General features: G+C 44.7%; 1 long non-coding RNA gene across 1 annotated transcript; it reads left to right on the top strand.

Moving 5' to 3' along the window:
- The first annotated feature begins 15756 nt into the window (after window positions 1-15756).
- LOC142072362 (uncharacterized) lies at window positions 15757-17059 on the top strand. The gene is made up of 2 exons (XR_012668761.1): window positions 15757-15934; window positions 16523-17059. It is a non-coding gene; the product is annotated as an uncharacterized LOC142072362 (long non-coding RNA).
- The last annotated feature ends 7245 nt before the right edge of the window (window positions 17060-24304 follow it).

Below are 24304 nucleotides of genomic sequence, written 5' to 3' on the forward strand. Positions count from 1 at the left end.
CATAAAAGAACTAATAGTAGCAGAGAAATGATTTGTTTAGACTCTATCCAGCAGTATACTGTATAGAGTTCTCACCTAGCGATCATATTATTCCATATAAAATGCTTATGTGTGGTTTCGGATCTTTTTGTTTCTATACTGAAGGATAAATCCTAGGCATTGGGGCCTGATCCAGAGCCCACTAGAGTCAATGGAAAGCCATTCACTGACTTTGGATCAGGCCCCTAATGAACAAGGAAGCCCATTGTTTCCCCCTATTTTTGCCATGTTACATTGCGTCCTGGAAATTGGTGAGGATAATGCTACAGTATGGAAATTTACAGCAATACTCTTGTCTTGTTCTGTATATATCACATACACAGGTCAATCAGCTTTTAGTTACACTTTGTTAGCATTTCTGAATATTTCTTTTTGAAAACCCCCGCACCATGATTTCTGAGAACTGATTTCTCAAACAATATACCTTGGAACACACATCCTAGCATGTGGTTATGCATTCATCAGATTAAAGATGAATGTGTTATCAGACTTTGTTTGCTGTTTTTCAGTTTCTCTGCTATGAATATATACAGGATGGCATTGGGGAACAAAAAGAATGAACAGGGTGACTTCTGAAAAATATGGGCCAGATCCTTAGCTGCTATAAATAGCTGTAATTCCATTGACTTCAATGGAGCTACACTGATTTACACCAGCTGAGTATCTGACCCTATGTATGGAAATATGTGCATGTATTGAAATACCAGTGAGTGATCCTGTGGTATATCCAACGTAACTTCAGTGTGGGCTAGTAGCAAGGACACTAGAGTGGGACTCACAAGACCTGGATGCTACTCCTGCCTCTGCCACTGGCCTAATCGGTGATCTTGGGCAAGTAACTTTCCTGCTGTGTGCCTCAGTTACCCCAGGTGGGGATAATTGTGCTGATCTCCTCTGGAAAGCGCTTTGAGCTTTACAGATGAAAAGCGCTATGTCAGAGCTAGGTGTTGCTTTTCTAGGTTGAGGTGTAGGAGTGGAGGGTCTGTGTTTGCTCACTGAAAGTTACTATGTTTCAGTTGTTCAGTAAGCACCTCTTTTTGTAATAGAAGCTTAGTTTTAATTAAACACAAATAAACAAAAACCCTAATTACTCAGTGAATGATCTGGAGCACCACTATTTCTTTACCTGTATTATTAAGAAGGTAGCATAGTGAAGGTGCCAACGCTTGCTTGCTCTGGGCGAAAGTTTATAGTTTTTTTTTAAAAACGACACTAATAATTCATCCTTCCCCCATTCCCTCCCACCCCCCACACTACTGCAAGAGACCGACAAGAAAGCGAGTAAGGAAGGTCACCACTGACAAGGGCAAGCAAGACTGAAGAAAGAATACAACATGCTTTATACTTCTTTCACACTGAAGTTATGGTCATTTCATATAGCGTTTCCATTATAAGACCCAATTTCTCAAGAATTTATATCTGCCATATAAATCTGCTACTGGCTGAAGCTTGACATATGGTATAAGGTATTAATCAGGAAGGGGGAACTTACAAGTTATCCAAAAATTAACTGAAAAGTAATAGGCATTAAAGGCTAAAACTTGTTCCCACTGTGCAGCGCTGCAAGCTGGGCTTTATGCTGGAGAAGCCAGAATCCACTTTCCTGCCATGCCCACATTTTAGATTGACAGCAAAGCCCTTCCATCACAGCTATTGTAACATAGGTAGGAGGACTGCAGTACTCCTCACATTTCTCCATCCTTCTCCATCTGTGGGTGAAAGGAATGGCTGGTGGAATTACATAGTCACAGACCCTCCAGCCCTCACCCTATTCCTACCTTGGCCTGTTTGCAAAACTCCTAGGTGCTCTGTGACCCAAGGACTCCCAGAGAGCACAACTGTAGTGCACAATCGTTGTTCTCCCTCTCTCTTGTGCAGCAAAACTGTATTAGTTCAGCTGAGGTTAATGCCCTTTGTGTATTCTTTGGCCTGGGAAGGGACAGGATCTGTCCCCTAGTGGCTTAGGACCTGAGCCTACAACTTCTGGTGTGCAGCAGGCTCCATGCAGGGATCTGCCCATATACAGTCAATGGGAAAATTAGGACTCTATTGAACAATAATTTTTCTCTCATAAGTTAGTCTACATTATAATCTAATTGCTTTTAGTGTCTCTGTCTTTTAAAACAAAAACATCTTTCTGGAAATGACTTGTTTAGTGAAAGCCGTGAACAGAGATAGAGTGAAACTCTGGTTATAGCATAGTAAAATGAAAAACCTACTGCTATTCCAGTAACAGTCAAATAGTAAAGCTGTTAATAGGTCAAAGAGGAGTCCACTAAAGGGGGCTGCATGACTTTACCCCTAGAAAGTGATTTCTGAGCATATACCATCACAATTTTGCATAGGGGGATTACTTTTTTAAACCCTGATTAATTAGAAGTTTTAAAACTACTCTTAATAATGCCTTTGAATCTATAATAGTTTGTGAAACCTTGATTAAAAAAACCAACAACAACCAAGAGTGCTGCATGCTATAAGGTAAACCATTCCGGCCAGATCCTTAGCTGGTGTAAATTGGTGTTCCTCCATTGAAGCTAATGTACAGCTGAGAACATGGATAGAGTGAAACTCTGTTTACAGCATAGTAGAATGAGAAACCTATGTTTCTTCCATCCAATGTGCAAGATGCAATTTGAGTAACCGTTAAATAACAAAATTGTTAATAGATAAAAGAGGAATCCACTATAAAGTGCAATGACTTCAATGGAACTACACTAATGGACATCAGCTGAGAATCTGGCCTGGCATGTTTGTAAACATGAATTCCTATTTATAGGAGAGATTTTCGTGGCTGATAGAGATATCTGTATATGGAGAGAGAGCAGCTAGAAATATCTAACATAAAAAGAAAATCCTCAAAGGAAACTACATTTACAGAAACTATTATTTAATATTAAAGGTAATTGTAACATAAGGACATGACACATACCCTTGTGTTACAATTACCTTAATATTAAATGCTATTTTTCTCAATGGTAATGAGAGGAAGTTAAACCTGACACTCAGTCCTTAAGCCTTGCTATTGTACCTGACTAGTACTGGGGCTGAGAACAATGTTACATGACACATTGTGTACTAGTGCTTCAGGATAGGGCGTGGAAGTTGGGGACACAGTATCAGCTCTTTAAATTAACAGGAGGATGCTTTCGTTTTGTACTGTTGTACAGAATAACTGAACTCCATAAACAATCTACCAGACCGGGGTACAAAACGGACACATTTTACTGATTCTGAGACCATGTTAGTGTCTTAAACCTTTCCCAATACTGTGGTGATTCAAAGTCCTCCTTCTCTGCACCTCATGCTTTCTTCCTAATATTCATTCCTTAGGGGACAGTTTCATCCTAAACTTGCTATGTAGTCTTTGCTTATGAACAAACAACAAATGTGTGTGTGTGTGTATGTGTATATACGCATAAATTTGTTATTTGTTCATAAGCAAACACTTTTTTATGCCCCAGTTCTGTATTTAGAGCCATATTCTACACAATCTTGCCTACATAGTTCTCAAAGCAAAACTGAGGCATTAGCTTACATCATAACCTTAGGAGAACTTGAACATGGTTTGTGTATTCTTTGTATATCTGTAGCTGACATTATTATTGATAGATGAACTATGGTCTAGTCCTGTATCTGATCCCTGAAAGGATTTAACCAGTTAATAGAAGGTTATCGAGGCTGACGTAAAAAAAATTCTGACATGCTTAGTCAGAATGAATCATTTTGCATTTGGTTATGCCGTGTTGGGTCATCCCAGTGGTTACATCATGTCATGTTTCATTATTTCGCAACTCTTGACGGATATTATATGACATAGCAGAACTGGCAGCATGCAGTATAGCAAATTAAAAAAAAAAAAAAAGCATATAGCCTCCTCTTATCTGGTTTCTGCTGTGGTTTCAGCTAGAAAACTCCCATTGTGAGTTCTTGTTATTAATTAGTGGGTTTGGATATCTGCAAAAGCAGGTACTTCTGAGATATAGGTGCACAGTACATGAACGGAGGCATCTGGGGACTAATTCAGCTCTAAGAAATAGGACTATATTTGAAAGGATGTTTAAATAAATATAAAAAGAGAATAAAAAAGTAGGACTTCAATATATAGTATTATTTTTTCCTTTAAGATAAATATAGGATTTTCTCCTTGTAATCATTTCCGTCCACATACACAGTCACAGTATCAGATGCTTTCACCTTAGGGTTGCCAACTTTCTAATCACACAAAACCAAACACCCCTGCCCTGCACCCCACCCCTTCCCTGAGGCCCCGCCCCTTCTCCACGGCCCCACCCCCTGCTCACTACACCCCCCTCCCTCCTTCACTATCACTGGGCTGAGGAGGGAAATGGGATGTGGGAGGGGGGTGAGGGCTCCAACTGGGGGTGTGGGCTCTGGGGTGAGGCTGGGGATGCGGGGTTTGGGGTGGGGGAGAGGGCTCTGGGCTGGGCCAGGGGGTTGGGGTGTGTGTGGTGGAGTTATGGCTCTGGGCTGAGGATGCAGACTCCAGGTAGGGCCAGAAATGAGGAGTTCAGAGTCTGGGAGAGGGCTCCTCCAGCTGTGGCAGGGGGTTGGGGTGCGTGGGGGGGTGGAGGTTCTGTCTGGGGGTGCAGGCTATGGGGTAGGGCCAGAGATGAGTAGTTTGGGGTATAGGAGGGGGCTCAGGGCTGGGGCAGGGAGTTGGGCTGTAAGGGGGGTGTGGGGTGCGGGCTCCGGGAGGGAGTTTGGATGCCAGAGGGGACTCTGGGATGGGGCAGGGGGTTGGGGTGTGGGAGAGGGTCCGGAGTGCGGGCTCCCGGCACATGGTTGCTGACCAATGGCGGCTTCTTAGCCGGCACTTGGGGTGCGGGCAGTGCATGGAGCCTCCCGGCCGCCCATGCGCCTAGGGGCCACAGGGACCTGGTGGCTGCTTCTGGGAGCCGCGTGGAACTGAGGCAGGTAGGGAGCCTGCCTTCACCCCAGGCCCCTGCTGCGCCACTGACCAGAGATGCCAGGGTCCCTTTTCGACTGAGCATTCTGGTTGAAAACCGGATACCTGGCAACCCTATGTCACCTGCAATCCATTAACACACTGCATGGGAGTTTGGGGGAATTTTACAATGCAGGATAAGAAAGGACTTTGCCAAGTAGTTTAGGCCCTAAATTTACAGTGCCTGGAAGTTTGTGGAGGTTGGGGAGAATCCTTGGGATTCCAACTGGTTTTAACTATAGGGAAAATGGAAATACTGCAACACAAGAGGACTTTTTTCCCCCAATTGCTATTATTTTTGCAGGACTTGCACCTAAAAGGAATAGTGTGTGTTCCTATGGTGGACTCACTGCAAGTGTTAATTACCACATGCTACCCCAGAGCAGTGCTGACACAGATGAGGCTGGAGTAGATTAGTGCTATGCCAGCTGCATGTGACAGCCAAGATCATAGAATCATAGAATCATAGAATATAAGGGTTGGAAGGGACCCCAGAAGGTCATCTAGTCCAACCCCCTGCTCGAAGCAGGACCAAATCCCAGTTAAATCATCCCAGCCAGGGCTTTGTCAAGCCTGACCTTAAAAACCTCTAAGGAAGGAGATTCTACCACCTCCCTAGGTAACGCATTCCAGTGTTTCACCACCCTCTTAGTGAAAAAGTTTTTCCTAATATCCAATCTAAACCTCCCCCACTGCAACTTGAGACCATTACTCCTCGTTCTGTCATCTGCTACCATTGAGAACAGTCTAGAGCCATCCTCTTTGGAACCCCCTTTCAGGTAGTTGAAAGCAGCTATCAAATCCCCCCTCATTCTTCTCTTCTGCAGGCTAAACAATCCCAGCTCCCTCAGCCTCTCCTCATAAGTCATGTGTTCCAGACCCCTAATCATTTTTGTTGCCCTTCGCTGGACTCTCTCCAATTTATCCACATCCTTCTTGAAGTGTGGGGCCCAAAACTGGACACAGTACTCCAGATGAGGCCTCACCAATGTCGAATAGAGGGGAACGATCACGTCCCTCGATCTGCTCGCTATGCCCCTACTTATACATCCCAAAATGCCATTGGCCTTCTTGGCAACAAGGGCACACCTGATGGGCAGTGGAAACTGCCTCATTACTGCTCTGAAAGGGAGCAGCATGCACCCACTCCCCTCGATAGTATATGCTGCCAATCATAGTATATGAATTGATTGGGCTGGGCCTGACCATGGCTCTCAGAGGGCAAGCCAGGCTCCCAAGAGGATGTGATACACTAGTGGATGCAGTAGTGAGGTCCTATCAAGAGGTAGAAATTCTGCATTTCTGTGTGCTAGGGGGAGCAAGTCCCTAAGCCACTTGCGCTAGTGTCTCATAGGACAGGATTTGGTTCTAAATTACATCTGTGCTTGGAGAAGAGAGAGATACAATAGCCCTAACTGTGCCTGCACAGCAGCCTTGGGAGTGATGAGATCTACCATAACAGGTCAGGTCAACACTCTTTATTTTTAAGTCCTTAAATATATATTTAGATGATAGGGAGCTGTCTGTGTGGCAGCAATCCAAGCTTTAAAGCCTCTATAAATATATATTTACATGACAGATTTACATGAATTGCTCTGGAGATCTTGCAGAAGTTTCATGCAAAGTCTCCCAACAGACTGCAATATACTGCAGCTAGACAGAATTGCCATTGCAAATACTGACCCGCACGAACAAAAGTGCAGCCTATAAGGGTATGTCTACATAGCAAAGAAAAACCTGCGGCTGGCCCATGCCAGCTGACTCGGGCTTGTGGGGCTGTGTAAGCTTCTGTGTAAACTCTCCCACTTTGCAGGGTCCTAGAGCCCAGGCTCCAGCCTGAGCCCAGAAGTCTACACAGCAGTGAAACAGCCCTGCAGCCCGAGTGCCGCAAGCCCAACTTCTCTGGCACAGGCAAGCCATAGGTATGTCCACACAGCAACTAGACACCAAAGAGATCAAGGCATAACTGAGTGTGGTCAGCCTAATTCGGATTCTTGTTAATTTACTAATAGCTGGGCAGGGCAAAGAAACAAAAATGTCCTGCTATAGAATATGGTTTTAATGGGCCATTTTCTGCCCACTGATGCATAGAACATCTACTGAAATTTTGGAATTGATCAGATGCAGCTTTCAAAAATTACCATGTTACATCCAAAGAGATACAGAGAGCTTTCTGCTTATACAGTGTGAACAAGCAGATTCTGATTTACTTCCCATTCCAATTTATTGGGCAAATAATTCTGAGAGTCTTTTACTCCATAAATTAATTGCAAAAAGTTCAATGTGAATGTTCGATGCTCAGTATTCAGAATATGAGCTGTTGTGATTGGTCAGTCATTTGGTACTGCTTTTTCCCTGGTTGGAGGACCATAATTCTTACAATCTGGGGGCAGGCCTTATAATTCATTCACTGGAGTTTTATTCTCGTAGGCAGCAAAAGAACAGGGTAGCGAAACACCTCTAAATTTTAAACCTTTCTTTTTCTGGGTCTCACAGGGACACCATCAACTTGAAATTCAATCATATTTTTAAAAAATGGATTAAAAGCAGTTTTAGGTACTACATCTGCTCAAGTCCCCTGCCAATTTTTGTGGCTTTATAAGCAGATTTTCCAATTTTTTAAAAAATATTCCTTTCCCATGCCTCAAGGGATTTTATTAAATGTGCCTATTTTTACCTCAGCATAAATACAGTGGAGTTTCCCAGACTTTCCACCTTAATATGACATCCAGAAAAAAATAGACTTAGTTGAAAAGTTTTGAATGAAACATTTTCTGGTAAGAAATGGGATTTTGTAGAAAATGGAAATATTCTCCTGGAAAAGATCCATTTTGATGGAATTTTCCGTTAGGAAAATTGAAATGAAATGTTTTGTTTCAGGTTGACATTAATCTCCACATCTGCCTGAGCTGCTGGGATACTCATGGGAAGTTCTGGGTCTCTCTTGAGGCTCCCACGATGCACCACAGCAGCCTAGCCGTGAATAGAGACTGCAGCACATGTCGTCCAGCTGAGGAGCAAGACTCATATGGGTGAATGGGGCCGCAAGAGACCAGAACTCCAACTCCCATGAGGTAGTTCAGCTGCTCAGGTGGATGCGGAGGCCAATGTCAAACCTACCTGAAACAAAATGTTTAGTTTGTAGTTGACAAACTGAAAGGTTCTGTTTCAATTTCTGAATGTCTGCAAAAAGTTTAAATATTTTGACGTTTTGTCCTGTGTCAGAATGAACACATACGTTAAATATCAGAATTTCCCTTGGGATGGAAATTCCATTTTTCAGTCAGCTCTAATGCCTAGTTATCTTACTCTGCTATTAAAGCTTTTAGGTTATGTGCTCCTTTCCATGGGAAAACCTGTGGGAAGAAAAATAGCCCCCTGAAATCTCCCTGGCTTGAAAACAACAGAGAGCCTGTCACACACTTTCCCCCTCCATAAAGGTGGGATTTTGGCAACATGAATGGAGCAAAAGTTATGGCCCTTTAACTGCCTGGAGACTTTCTGCCACTTCTTTTCACTCCCATGATGTTCATGAGGCCATTATATTTAGTAGTAGGAAATAATATTTTAAAATACTCTCCCCCTCACACACCTCTATTTTTATTTATCTAAAGTTATTTGGTTTCTTATGAAAGTTAGACAATTAACTTTTAATTGCTCTAGTTCTGCAGAGATTGAGAATATCCTCAAAAGGACAGATTTAGAACCAATTGATCTGATTATGTTGAAGTACTAGAGAGAATTAAATTCAAGATATAATTTTGTCATGTCCCTGGTTTCAAAGAAAAGAAAAATCCTTTCATTTTCCCTCTTCATAAAACCTACTGTAACCTTGTCAGTGCTCACTGAATTGATGCTGCATTGAAAATGGTGCTGAACAAGTTGCATATTGTGAATCTCCTCATACTATAATGTAAGATTAGGCAAAAGATTAAAAAATGAAGATCAACAAGTTAAGATGTCAATAGTTATGCCAAGGCACCTTTTCTCCCCTTTCAAAAGCATTAAAACAAAGCAAATTCCACTATGCTAGTGATTCTGTTTTATCCACCATCTAGTGACAGCCTTGATGATAATTCTCTTTATTCAAATGGTTCCTTCTTGTCTTCCACCTGTTGGTATCCAAGCAACCGTGACAATGCCAAAGCACATACTGCTATATGTTGCAGAGTCACTGCTACTATTCTTTATTGTTTATGGTAGTTTAATAAGAAACATCATCAAACTCCAAATTAAGAGTTTTCACTTCTAGTTGGTACAGCCATGTTTCTAGGAATTTGGAAAGCTATCAAGATGGGCTCAAGCAAACACAATTATGATCCAGATTTTGTGCAGTTCAAAGTTTGAGGCCTGTCAGCTCCAAGGTTTTCCATTTGTAGTAGAAGCGTCATTCATAAAGCTGTACATCATATGATAGAAGATCAGACTTTTCCTCACTCACATTTCTTTCCCCTGACACACCTTTTACAAGCTCCAGGATTCTTCTTCACTTACGAGTACCACTTGGTTGGAAGATCTTCTATAGCTGTAAGATTTAGTTGTATGTTTGCCTCAGTAGCCACACGATAAATGATGCTGCAGTAACTGGGTAACACTTGAAATCTTGCCTTTCTCCCAAAACACTAGGCTTTGTCTGCATTGGGAATTTGACACAATTTCTGCCATTGATAGTCAGCCTTTTATGTAGCTGCAATAACGCAAATCCCAAGGGAAGACAGAGAAAACTAGGATTAATGCTGATGGAGCACCTCCTGTCTGAAACCAAAGTGAGCTCCATTTGCACATATCAAGGTCTACACTTAGGAGTTCCCAAACTTTTTGCTTGAATGACCCTATTTTCAGACTTATTGCTTCCTGTGGCCCCAGACAACAAGAAGGACACCATTTTGTAGAGCACTGTACGTGCAAGGTCATGCTGTGCAGAGAAATTTGGCATCCTCTGCACAGTCAGGACTGCCACAACCCCATTCACTGATGGCATGACCCCACTCAGGGTTGCGACCCATAGTTGTGGAATTGCTAGGGGTTACCCAGGTGCAGTTACATCAGAGACTTGCCACTGATTGCTAAAATTGGGGCAACATGCCAATATAGACAAGGGCTGGTGTCTTAAATGGAGGTTTGAGTTTAGGTTTTTTGTATGTTAGGAGTATATCCTTGCCATCCTGAAGTAGCAATGATAAAGGAGCTCCACCCCTGAGCAAAAATCTCATTAAGGAAAATAAATACACAAGAGCAGCCTATAGACCTGCTCCTTAAAACCATGAAATCTTGAGCCAAAAAATCTCTTTGGATTGGATTCTAACTCTACCGTCCTGCCTGAATATGGGGCAGCACATAGCTGGGATGCCCTAGGGACAGGACAAGAACCAGACTGTGACTCTGAGGATCACAATCTGCTTCCTTCTGCCCCCTCGTTTTGGCAGAGAAGCAATCTGTGCCACATCTCACTCTGTGGTGGAGCTGGTACGTAGGCTAGTGTGTTGAGGGGTAGAACCAAAACTCTGCCATCTCCCAGTCCCTACCTGCCCACTTCCTGCGAAGCGACATGGGAGGGAGCTTGGTGGTGGCTGCTTTCATCATGTAAGCTCTGACAATGCTAGTAGTCCATAAGGAACTCCTTATGCCTCCCCCCTGCACTATTATCCTTAGCAGGAAGGCTAATGATGGAGCATAAGGGATTTAAGTCCTCTTAGACTGTGTAAATTTAAGAAATTCAATAGGCCCTACAATTATACCACCACTCCAGACAGCAAACAATATAGAAACGTTAGGGACCCTCATGTCCATGAGGGTAGGAGGGGTTGTCCTACTGTATCACCATGGAAAGTATCTCCTCTTTGCTAGCTTGATCATTTGTAACTGGGGCTGGAAAGTGCAAACCAAAATGTAACCTGCATTAAAAGAATTTTGTGGGCTGTACAAATCATAAGGGTAAGTACTTCACAAAATACTGTCAACTGAGGCGTATATTTAAAAGGTTAGATAAAATATCTCCTTGCCATTTTTTCCAGTTCTTTTCTTTTTATAGTCCACTGCAAAACAACAATAGATAAAAAGGCTGTATATAATGCATGTATATTTTTTTATATATTTTTTTTACCTTTCCCAAAGGAGTCTCTATGCTACCCACACTAATTGTAGGTTTTTCTGAAAATGCAGCATGAATCATTTATAAATAAAGAGACTTTAAAATCCCTAAAAGACTCCCTGAGGTATTCAGTATTTCAGCATGAAATAACTGTTAAATGGAGTTATTCTGAATTAGCTTTTACTGGAAAGTGGTGAAAATAAAGTTTTCTTTTCACTGTGAATGTGCAATAATTCTTTTACACAGCTACCCTGGGTAATTGACAAGTGATTTTCATAATTCAGGTTTTAGCAAAGAAATCATCTGAAGTGGCTAACATTAAATGAAGGGAGCTGCTATTAAAACGTTGCTTTCAAGAAAAACTGCATGAGATGTCAGTACCAAGGGCTCTGTGTTGAAACCTAAAAACACAATAAAATAAAAACACAGACATTGAGGCTTAGTGACAAATTTATACACACGTCGTCCTCACACACACACTTAAAAAATAAAAAAGGACTTTTTTATTTTAATCTTTCCTATAAAAGCAGTAATTATTTTAATGCATAGATAACCCCAGAAAGGCACAGCACTCAGAAGTGGTGGTTGATTTGCCTGTCTCCTTTGGACTTCGTAACCTTGGCTGTCCATACCAGTGTACAAGCAAAGGTCACATTTGATCTCGGTGTGTACAATTATGCAGAGGAGGCTTCTTCAACACTTTGAAGTTGATTGACAAATTGGTCTGTCACTCAAATGCTCCTTCAACTTATCGTGAACAGTAAAGAAAATTATCTGTTCTGTGCATATGTGAGAAAAAGCTTGTTCATTAACCTCTGGACTGCTGAAGCTGTGGAACATGTAAAGCTTCAAGGAATATCCACTCTGTATGACAAGTATACTAAAGATACAGGTATATGTATTTATGTGTATATGTGTCTCTGTTTGACTTTACACAGTACACCTGTCTGATCTATATAATAAATCTGAGGCACGTGTATGTGTATATACATACAGACACATACATGCAAACACATAAATATACCTGGGTAACATTTTATAGTACAACATTCTTCGTATTAGCTGGCAATGGCTTTTATCTTCTAGGGGCATACATTGTAGCCCTCATATGCTGGTCTATTTACAAATATCTCTGAATTGCAAATGCAAGGATTTAAATACAGTCGGTTATTTAGCAGACAATAAAGAGTGAGTTTAATTTAAGGCTGGCATAAACAGGTGCAACTCAGTTGAATTTAGTGGAGATGTGCCCATTTATATCAGCAGTGAATGTCATCCTAAGTATCACAAAGTCATCATCTGGAGTCCACTTTTTACAGTTTGAGAATATGCTTCAAATTTTGTATACGTGTCTCTCCCACTGCCCCACAAGCTTCTAGTCTGTCTGTATGTCTAATAAAGATATATCTCTCTATATCAATATATATGCTTTATTCTCTAGTCAGTTTAACTATAGTGTCAGTTCCAGCACTTTCTGAAGGCTACTGCCTTTCTCTTCTAGTCATTTTTTTGGATTCACTCATTATTGGAAAGTTTTCAAAGAATATTTTTGCCTTCGTGCCTGGGACTAGTGGACAATGCAATTCTTCCTGTGACAAACAACAGTGAATGCATGTTTTTAGCAGAGATGGATTCCGGACATCTCTCTTCCCTCAAAACTTTCTGAAAGTTTTGATCAAGATCCCAACTTGGCAGCTGTGGTCCATCTCTGGATCAAACCTAAACAGAATATGACCTCTTTGCTCTCTTTGTATGTTCAGAAGTCTGGTAATTTCTGACGGGGTTTATTTTGCTTTGGATCTATGTTAAAGGATGACATAGTCTTAAATATCATTTAAAAAACACAAAACGTTTTGCTTTCACTATTAAAAATGTTTCTTTGCTGGTGGCTGACTAGCTTGAAGTCTTTGAAACACTGAGCTTTCTATAAAATCCAAATAATTCTCTGTAAATCAAAGTAATTGGCATGCTTGCTGCAAAGCCTGAAGCTGCTATTTTTTTTAAGGTAATCTCTAGAAAGTAGTTTTGTACTCATGTTTTCACAGTGATTAAATATGCAAAGTAATTTTCATGATTATCACCCCGTTCTGAACCAAATCAGATGCGGCTATGCTTCTCTTTGTACAAAGCCAGTTATTGGATCAGATTCCAAAACAAATCCCTTGAATTTGGCGGATCATCATTTTAAAAGGGGGCTTGTTAAGGTAATGATTAAATTAAACCACCCCTTTAAGAATATTTAGATCTGGTCTGCCAAGCGGAACGGTCTAATGGTTTTTAAATTAGGAGCTGCGAATGCTAGTGAATTTCTTTTGTGGGTCAAGTGGGTATTAACAAATGCTAAGACTGTTCTCTCTTTTGTCATCACCTTGAAATTTGCAAAGAAAAGGGAAGAGTGGGAAAGACACAAGGAGAGAAACAGTGTTAGTATTTAACATCAGTGCTTTTAACCAAGGGCAGCTTCAGATTTACAAGGTTGGATAGGAGAAGATATGAGATGATGTTGCTAGTAATCTCTTTATACCTCACTCTTGAGAGAGACTGAAGCTTGAATCTTCAAGGAAGTGGAGAACCCAAGTGCATTGAATTCTGGCAAGCTTAAGCTGCTGCAGAGGTGTAATAGCCCACTAACCACAGGAGCCTGGATAACAACTGATACCTATGTCTGCAAGATTTTTTTAACCCTGTCATGATTAATTTCAGAGTAACAGCCGTGTTAGTCTGTATTCGCAAAAAGAAAAGGAGTACTTGTGGCACCTTAGAGACTAACCAATTTCATGCTCAAATAAATTGGTTAGTCTCTAAGGTGCCACAAGTACTCCTTTTCTTTTTGTCATGATTAAGTGTACTTGCAACCCCATATGCTGCTGCAATGTTGCAGAGTTTTGTCCTTTGCTTTTTGTGGAGGGTGTGGCTGAGCTCTGTCCAATATCAGCAAATGAGTTTGCCTTTTAGATACTCTAGACAATGTTATGTTGTTGTTGTTTCCACCCCACAACACTAATTGGTACCAAAGTTTGATGAGGGGGAGGGAAGGGAGGGCGTAGATCTGTGTAGTCACACTATTCTGCCCTAGTGGAAACAAAAGCCAAATCACAATAAAAGTCAATCTGGTCAGGTCAATACAAACCTAACCGAACTGATATTCTGCAGCATGCTGTGTGTGCATGTATTAAAGTGAGAGAGGCTGCTACAGCTAAGATTGTTAAATGGTTTTATTCAAACTCCTTGTTTAGTTACTGGCAAGTTTCTGAAAATGGAACCACTTGGGCTGAAATGTAATTCGTGTAATTTGGGGGCTGGGTGGTAAGGGGAAATTTGAGTTACTCTGAGAAGAGTGGGGAAAGTAGTTTTCCCATGTTTAAAAAGGAAGACAATTCTCAGGACCATTTTGTGGCGAAGAGCATTACAGCCAAAATGGCTGGGGGTGGAAAGTTGGCATTTGGTAGGGACATAGACGTAACTGAAGAGATGTGCTTTTTCATGTTCAGAAATTTTAGTCTGCAGTTGACTGAGTTATGTCCCTTTGAATATCTCATGCTCTGCCCATGTAGTACTGTACAGTTTGCATAGGGCTTTTTGCTAAGCTTGTAAAATGTGCGCTTAAGGAAAGTTGTGCTGCATGTATGTGTGGCTAACTTAGCTGTGAGTGTGAACAGTTTCCTGATGCTACAAAAAGGTTAGGGAGGGTTCCTACACGCTGCTGAGACCTTGGCTCATTCTCTGCAAAAACTGCAAGGTGCAAAGGAGGCAGGGAATGGCTGTTCTGCATTTTGTAAGGTTCACAAAAAGAAGTACCACTCTGATGCTCCTTATGAACTTTGTGCATTCCAGTATTGTGGAGCTGGTGACCAGAATAGTCACAATGAGCATTGTGGGACACCTCCTGGAGGCCTCTTAGCCCTGATCTACACTCGGACTTTAGGTCGAATTTAGCAGCATTAAATCGATGTAAACCTGCACCCGTCCACACGACGAAGCCCTTTATTTCGACTTAAAGGGCTCTTAAAATCGATTTCCTTACTCCACCCCTGACAAGTGGATTAGCGCTTAAATTGGCCTTGCCGGGTCGAATTTGGGGTACTGTGGACACAATTCGACGGTATTGGCCTCCGGGAGCTATCCCAGAGTGCTCCATTGTGACCGCTCTGGACAGCACTCTCAACTCAGATGCATTGGCCAGGTAAACAGGAAAAGAACCGCGAACTTTTGAATCTCATTTCCTGTTTGGCCAGCGTGGCAAGCTGCAGGTGACCATGCAGAGCTCATCAGCAGAGGTGACCATGATGGAGTCCCAGAATCGCAAAAGAGCTCCAGCATGGACCGAACGGGAGGTACGGGATCTGATCGCTGTATGGGGAGAGGAATCTGTGCTATCAGAACTCCGTTCCAGTTTTCAAAACGCCAAAACCTTTGTCAAAATCTCCCAGGGCATGAAGGACAGAGCCATAACAGGGACCCGAAGCAGTGCCACGTGAAACTGAAGGAGCTGAGGCAAGCCGACCAGAAAACCAGAGAGGCGAACGGCCGCTCCGGGTCAGAGCCCCAAACATGCCGCTTCTATGATGAGCTGCATGCCATTTTAGGGGGTTCAGCCACCACTACCCCAGCCGTGTTGTTTGACTCCTTCAATGGAGATGGAGGCAATACGGAAGCAGGTTTTGGGGACGAAGAAGATGATGATGATGATGAGGTTGTAAATAGCTCACAGCAAACAAGCAGAGAAACCGGTTTTCCCGACAGCCAGGAACTGTTTCTCACCCTGGACCTGGAACCAGTACCCCCCGAACTCACCCAAGACTGCCTCCTGGACCCAGCAGGCAGAGAAGGGACCTCCGGTGAGTGTACCTTTTAAAATACTATACATGGTTTAAAAGCAAGCATGTGAAAGGATTACTTTGCCCTGGCATTCGCTGCTCTCCTGGATGTACTCCCAAAGCCTTTGCAAAAGGTTTCTGGGGAGGGCAGCCTTATTGTGTCCTTCATGGTAGGACACTTTACCACTCCAGGCCAGTAACACGTACTCGGGAATCATTGTACAACAAAGCATTGCAGTGTATGTTTGCTGGCGTTCAAACAACATCCGTTCTTTATCTCTCTGTGTTATCCTCAGGAGAGTGAGATATAATTCATGGTCACCTGGTTGAAATAGAGTGCTTTTCTTCAGGGGACACTCAGAGGAGCCCATTCTTGCTGGGCTGTTTGCCTGTGGCTAAACAGAAATGTTCCCCGCTGTTAGCCACAGGGAGGGGGGAGGGTTGAGGGGGTAGCCACGCGGTGGGGGGAGGCAAAATGCGACCTTGTAACGAAAGCACATGTGCTATGTATGTAATGTTAACAGCAAGGTTTACCCTGAAAGAGTGTAGCCACTGTTTTATAAAATGTGTCTTTTTAAATACCGCTGTCCCTTTTTTTTTCTCCACCAGCTGCATGTGTTTCAATGATCACAGGATCTTCTCCTTCCCAGAGGCTAGTGAAGCTTAGAAAGAAAAAAAAACTCACTCGAGATGAAATGTTCTCTGAGCTCATGCTGTCCTCCCACACTGACAGAGCACAGACGAATGCGTGGAAGCAAATAATGTCAGAGTGCAGGAAAGTACAAAATGACCGGGAGGAGAGGTGGCGGGCTGAAGAGAGTAAGTGGCGGGCTGAAGACAGGGCTGAAGCTCAAATGTGGCGGCAGCGTGATGAGAGGAGGCAGGATTCAATGCTGAGGCTGCTGCAGGACCAAATCAGTATGCTCCAGTGTATGGTTGAGCTGCAGCAAAGGCAGCTGGAGCACAGACTGCCACTGCAGCCCCTCTGTAACCAACCGCCCTCCTCCCCAAGTTCCATAGCCTTCACACCCAGATGCCCAAGCACGCGGTGGGGGGGCCACCTGCCAACCAGCCACTCCGCCACAGAGGATTGCCCAAAAAAAAGAAGGCTGGCATTCAATAAATTTTAAAGTTGTAAACTTTAAAGTGCTGTGTGGCATTTTCCTTCCCTCCTCCACCACCCCTCTTGGGCTACCTTGGTAGTCATCCCCCTATTTGTGTGATGAATGAATAAAGAATGCATGAATGTGAGGGAACAATGACTTTATTGCCTCTGCAAGCGGTGATCGAAGGGAGGAGGGGAGGGTGGTTAGCTTACAGGGAAGTAGAGTGAACCAAGGGGCGGGGGGTTTCATCGAAGAGAAACAAACAGAACTTTCACACCGGAGCCTGGCCAGTCATGAAACTGGTTTTCAAAGCTTCTCTGATGCGTACCGCGCCCTCCTGTGCTCTTCTAACCGCCCTGGTGTCTGGCTGCGCGTAACCAGCAGCCAGGCGATTTGCCTCAACCTCCCACCCCGCCATAAACATCTCCCCCTTACTCTCACAGATATTGTGGAGCACACAGCAAGCAATAATAACAGTGGGAATATTGGTTTCGTTGAGGTCTAAGCGAGTCAGTAAACTGCGCCAGCGAGCCTTTAAACATCCAAATGCACATTCTACCACCATTCTGCACTTGCTCAGCCTGTAGTTGAACAGCTCCTGACTACTGTCCAGGCTGCCTGTGTACGGCTTCATGAGCCATGGCATTAAGGGGTAGGCTGGGTCCCCAAGGATACATATAGGCATTTCAACATCCCCAACAGTTATTTTCTCGTCTGGGAATAAAGTCCCTTCCTGCAGCTTTTGAAACAGACCAGAGTTCCTGAAGATGCGAGTGTCATGTACCTTTCCTGGCCATCCCACGTTGATGTTGGTGAAACATCCCTTGTGATCCACCAGAGCTTGCAGCACTATTGAAAAGTACCCCTTGCGGTTTATGTACTCGGTGGCTTGGTGCTCCGGTGCCAAGATAGGGATATGGGTTCCGTCTATGGCCCCACCAGAGTTAGGGAATCCCATTGCAGCAAAGCCATCCACTATGACCTGCACATTTCCCAGGGTCACTACCCTTGATATCAGCAGATCTTTGATTGCATGGGCTACTTGCATCACAGCAGCCCCAACAGTAGATTTGCCCACTCCAAATTGATTCCCAACTGACCGGTTGCTGTCTGGCGTTGCAAGCTTCCACGGGGCTATCGCCACTCGCTTCTCAACTGTGAGGGCTGCTCTCATCTTGGTATTCATGCGCCTCAGGGCAGGGGAAAGCAAGTCACAAAGTTCCATGAAAGTGCCCTTATGCATGCGAAAGTTTCGCAGCCACTGGGAATCGTCCCAGACCTGCAACACTATGCGGTCCCACCAGTCTGTGCTTGTTTCCCGAGCCCAGAATCGGTGTTCCACAGCATGAACCTGCCCCATTAGCACCATGCTGCATGTATTGGCAGGGCCCATGCTTTCAGAGAAATCTGTGTCCATGTCCTGATCACTCACGTGACCGTGCTGACGTCGCCTCCTCGCCCGGTATCACTTTGCCAGGTTCTGGTGCTGCATATACTGCTGGATAATGCGTGTGGTGTTTAATGTGCTCCTAATTGCCAAAGTGAGCTGAGCGGCCTCCATGCTTGCCTTGGTATGGTGTCCGCACAGAAAAAAGGCGCGGAACGATTGTCTGCCGTTGCTCTGACGGAGGGAGGGGCGACTGACGACACGGCTTACAGGGTTGGCTTCAGGGAGCTAAAATCAACAAAGGGGGCAGCTTTACATCAAGGAGTATTTCAGGCAGAACTTCACGGAGGGTTCCAATAAGAAATGGTGCACCTAAGTTATTGTTCTTATTGGAACAAGGAGGTTAGTCTGGCCTCTGATTGATACATGGCTAGATTTACCTCGCTGCACCTTCTCTGTGAGTGACTGCAGTGTGACCTAGAGGAATGAGTCCCCTAGATGGGGGAGGAGGCAAATGAGTACAAAACAAATCTGGTCTATTTCTTGTTTTGATCCACTCCATCTTTTACATCTTTGGCTGGCAGCAGACGGTGCAGAAGGATTGCATGCCATCCACATCTCATGGCTACCCGGCAGAAGATGATGCAATAGGACTGCTAGCAATCCGTATCGCCTGCCTGCTCACCATAAGACGGTTCAATAGGACTGACTGCAGGACTAAAGAGAATGACCTGGTCAAGTCACTCCAAATTTAGTCCCTGCGCCCATGTCTGCCCAGGCGCTCCAAGCCGACGTGGCCAGGAGCACCTCGGACACGACGAGGACAGCTACCAGTCGTACTGCACTGTCTGCTGCCAGAAGGCAATGGTTTGCTGCTACTGTGTAGCAATGCCGTACCGCGTCTGCCAGCACCCAGGAGACATACGGTGACGGTTACCTGAGCGGGCTCCGTGCTTGCCGTGGTATGGCATCTGCACAGGTAACTCAGGAAAAAAGGCGCGAAACGATTGTCTGCCCTTGCTTTCATGGAGGGAGGGAGGGAAGAGGGGCCTGACGATATGTACCCAGAACCACCCGCGACAATGTTTTAGCCCCATCAGGCATTGGGATCTCAACCCAGAATTCCAATGGACAGCGGAGACTGCGGGAACTGTGGGATAGCTATCCACAGTGCAACGCTCCGGAAGTCGACTCTAGCCTCGGTACTATGGAAGCACTCCGTCGAGTTAATGCACTTAATGCACTTAGAGCATTTTCTGTGGGGACACACACACTTGAATATATAAAACCGATTTCTAAAAAACCGACTTCTATAAATTTGACCTTATTCCGTAGTGTAGACATACCCTTAGGACAACATAAGCAATGCAGTGTCTACACTGACACTGCATCGCTTTAACTATGTTGGAAAAAAGTGCTATGCCTCTCATCAAGGTGGTTTTATTATGACAGTGACCAGTACCAGATGTTTCAGAGGAAGGAACAAGAAAATCCTCAAATATTAATTATTAACTATGTTGCCCATTAGGGGAAGTTTCATCATAACCCCTATTGTTGGATTATATCTCACAGGATGAGGGTTTATATCTGAGTCAAATGATCCTTTCCAATTTAACTGTGGATGTTCGCATTGGACCTGATTCTTGGTTACACAAAGGCCCCTTTACACCACTCTGGCAGTGGAAAATGCCTTAAAGTGAGTGCTAAGGCACCTTTAAACTAATGGAGTAGTGTAAAGGAGCCTTAGTGTAACTGAGAACCAGGCCTATTCATTATAAATATCTAATTATTTTGACTCCTACTGATCTCTTGATCTCAAGAGAGCTAGATAGATTCATGGAAGATAGGTCCATCAATGGCTATTAGCCAGGATGGGCAGAAATGGAGTCCGTAGCCTGTGTTGCCAGAAGCTGGGATTGGGTGACAGGGCATGGCTCACTTGATGATAATCTGTCTGTTCATTCCCTTTGGGGCACCTGCTATTGGCCACTGTCGGAAGACAGGATACTGGGCTTGATGGACCTTTGGTCTGACCCACTATGGCCGTTCTTATGTTCTTATGTTAACGATATCTCGTGGCAATGAGTTCCACATGTCATAAAATAAATTCTCTTATCAGTTATATTGACTGTCCTCTGGTTCCTGTATTATATAAAAGGGTAAAGAGAAGATCCCAATTTACCATCTCTAAACCATATTTTGTGTACTTCTGTCATGATGCCTCTTGTATGTCTCCTCTCTATGCTCAGTCTTGCTGTGCTTCTAAACATTTTTGTTGCCCCATCTTTGAAGCCCTTCTGCTTCTGCTATATCTTTTCTTTGAGATAGTCTGACCCAAACTGAACATAGTATTCCATGTGAGGATATACCATTAATGTGTGTTATAAATGCAATATAGTACTTTCAGCATTATTTTCTATTCCATTATGTGCACATCTAAACATTTTGTTTGCTTTGTTGACTGCCACTGCACACTGAACAGAGATTTTTCATTGACATGCTCACAGTGAAGCTCAAGTCTTTTTCCAGAGTGGTTACAGTTAATGTAGAACCAGCATTGTGGAGTAATAATTCCCAGGGTGTCCTAATGCATGTGGACAGGGTGGAGATACAGTTGTGCATACAGCCTTAGTTGTGACAGATCTTGGTTTTTGAATGCTCAAATGTGCAACGGTAACATTCCTCTAATAGTAGTTCCATAGCCCAATACTGTCTACATATCACAGGAACACACTACAGTAGAACCTCAGAGTTAGGAACACCTCGGGAATGGAAGTTGTTCGTAACTCTGAAATGTTCGTAATTCTGAACCAAACATTATGGTTGTTCTTTCAAAAGTTTACAACTGAACATTGATTTAATACAACTTTGAAACTTTACTATGCTTTTAACCATCTTAATTTAAATGAAGCAAGAACAGAAACAGTTTCCTGATCTTGTCAAATCTTTTTTTTAAACTTTCCCTTTATTTGTTTAGTAGTTTACGTTTAACACAGTACTGTACTGCATTTGCTCGTTTTGTTTTGTTTTTTTTGTCTCTGCTGCTGCCTGATTGCATACTTCTGGTTCTAAATTAGGGGTGGGGTTGACGGGTCAGTTCATGACTCTGGTGTTTGTAACTCTGAGGTTCTACTTTATCGCAGGTGCCTTAGGAGGTCTTTAGGAAGAAGTCCGCTGCCTTGCAGCCAGGTATGCAGGCATGTGTCCCATCCCCTTTAAAACCCTGGAAATTTTTTAAATTCCACTTCCTGTTTGCTTGACATGGACAGGACACATAGCATCTTACCAGCTGACCATGCTGGCTCTCTGCAGCAAACACACTTCCACGTGGAGTACTCCAGAGTTGTTGCATCTGCTGGGTCTGTGGGGAGAGGAGGCTCTGCAGTCACAGCTGTGCTCCAGCTGCAGGAACTTTGATACTTATGGGCAGAGGTGCCAACTTTCTAATTTTCCTGGGCGTGCTCAGCACCTGCTCTGGCTCAGGCCCAACCCCCACTCTCCCCCTTCGCCCGAGGCCCCACCTCTTTCCACCCTGTTCCGCCTCCACTCCCGAGTGCGCCCCGCCCCTGTTCCTCCCCCTCGTCCCCAGCGCCTCCTGCTTCCGGCTTCTCCCAGAAAATTCAAACCTGGAGGTGGCACTTGCTGCTGGGCTGGTGAAATTTACCCCTTGGGAGCATGACCCTTGTGCTAGGGGCTATTGGTAGCTCAGAGGGCCAGGGTCAGTTCTCCAGGGGAGGCAGTTTGGAAATTACTGGCTAGGACACCCGCCAGGGCCTGGGAACCCCTGCTCAGCCCAGGTGCCTCACCAGGCAAAACTGCCCTGCTCCTGGGCCCGGCTTGCGGGACTTGGACACCCAGAAATCTTTGTGCCGGGAGGTGGGGGCAGGGCCCAAGCTGGGGACATCCAGTACCAGATCAGCTATGTGGTCTGGCTCCCCAGCTGCCTTGGCCAAGGTCTGGCCCTCTGCCCCGTCAGTGCACTGGGCTGTTCCCTCCCACGCTGCCCCATGGACATGAGCTGTTCCTCCCCCTTTGCCTGGACACTGGCCCCTGCCGATTGCTGCTCTGCATTCCGGCAGCAGTCTGAGAGAGCCTGGCTGGGGAGATAGCTTCTGCTCCCTGACCATGGCTGAGCGAGCTGGAAATGTGCTGGGAAGGTGGTGCTCTGGCTTGCTCGCCCCGGTCTCCGGCACCCGAGCCCGGGGGGTGAGCAGAATCTGCCTCCCCAGCCAGGCTCCCTCAGGCAGCCACCAGCCTGTCATGTTGCAAAGCAGCATCCCAGGGGGTGGAAGGGCTGGTCCTGCCCCTTCCGCTCCCGGCTCTGCCCCTTCCACTCCCTGCTGGTGGGTGCTGAGCACCCACTATTTTTTTTCTGTGGGTGCTCTAGCCCCGGAGCACCTATGGAGTTGGCACCTATGCTTATGGGCAGATTGCTGATGGCATGGAGGAGAAGGGGCACTAAAGGGACATGTAGCAGTTCCATGCTAAGATCCGGGAGCTGAGAAGGCAAAGAAGGCCAGTCATTGGTCTGGTGGCAGAAGTCATCTGCCACTTCTACAAGGAGCTGTATGCCATCTTTGGCAGCGACCCCACCTCCACTGCCAAGAGCCCCATAGATACTTTGGGGGCACTGGCTAGTGGAGTGAACCCCAAGGACACAGTGGTGGAGTTGGAGGAGGATGGGCAACAGGGACGTCCAATGGTACGGGAAACCAGGACCTCTTTTTAACTCCGGAGGGGGTAGCCAGTCCCAGCAGTTCAGCTCTGGTGCACCTGACGCAGGAGAGGGGAGCTCCAGTTAGTACTCATTGGTGCTAGATGTCTGCTTTATTTGTTTGTTCCAAATGTAGGAGAGGGATAGAAATAACCAACACAGGCACAGTTTGTATCTGGTTCTCATTCCCCTGTGCAAATAGGCAGAGGGGGCCCTGTGGAAAAGTTTGTTGATGCACACTGGAATGTTCTGGGAATCCTGCATAGAGATCTCTAGGAAACTTTCCTGGAGGTATTCTGCAATCCTCTGCCGAAGGTTCCTTGGGAGGGCAGCCTTGTTTCTTCCCCTGCAGTAGGAAACTTTGATTTGCCAATCACAATTATCTCTGCAGGCACCAAAGCAGCACACAGTTGAGCAGTATATGGACTCAGTCTATAGCCACATGCATGCAGGAGCTGTACCCTTGCATGCCTGGTTACATTCAGGAGAAAGATATCAGCTGCTATCGATCCTGCCTGTGGAAAACAGTGCATTATTCAGACTAGTGGGCCTACGTGCGTGTATTGATACTTCTGTGACACCCACCCACCCCACCCCGTCCCATCTTGCCCCTTCCCACCCTCACCCCCGAGTCAAACTCACCGTGGTTAGGGCTCTCGCTGAGCTGTGTGCCTGTCAAGGGAAAGTGAGAAAGTGGTTTATCTAACTTATATGAATCAATATTGTGAGTGCACTCACAAGAGTGCCCCTGTCTATTGTTTCTTTAGCTTCTACAGATGTGACCTTGTGGTTTTCCTCCTGCACCTTCCGTGCCTGTTGTTGAAGCGCTCCTTGCTGCTGTTAAGGTTTCTGGTGTAAGACTTCATGAATCACAGGATAGGCTGGGTCCCCTGGGATCATAATTGGAATTTCCACATCCCCAGTTGTGATCTTCTGGTCTGGAAAGAAAGTTCCTGCTTGCAGCTTTCTATACAGACCAGTGTGTCTGAACAGGAGTGTGTCATGCTTCTCTGACCATCCTGTGTTGATGTTGGTGAAACAACTTCGGTGACACCTCAGTGCTTGCAATACTATAGGAAAGTAGCTCTTTCTGTTGATGTACTCCATTGCAAGGTGGTCTGGGGACAAAATGGGGATATCCATACCATATCTATCGCTCTGCTGCAGTTAAGAAATCCCATTGC

Source organism: Caretta caretta, chromosome 6 (assembly GCF_965140235.1).
Source record: "Caretta caretta isolate rCarCar2 chromosome 6, rCarCar1.hap1, whole genome shotgun sequence".
In the NCBI taxonomy this organism is placed as follows: domain Eukaryota; kingdom Metazoa; phylum Chordata; order Testudines; family Cheloniidae; genus Caretta; species Caretta caretta.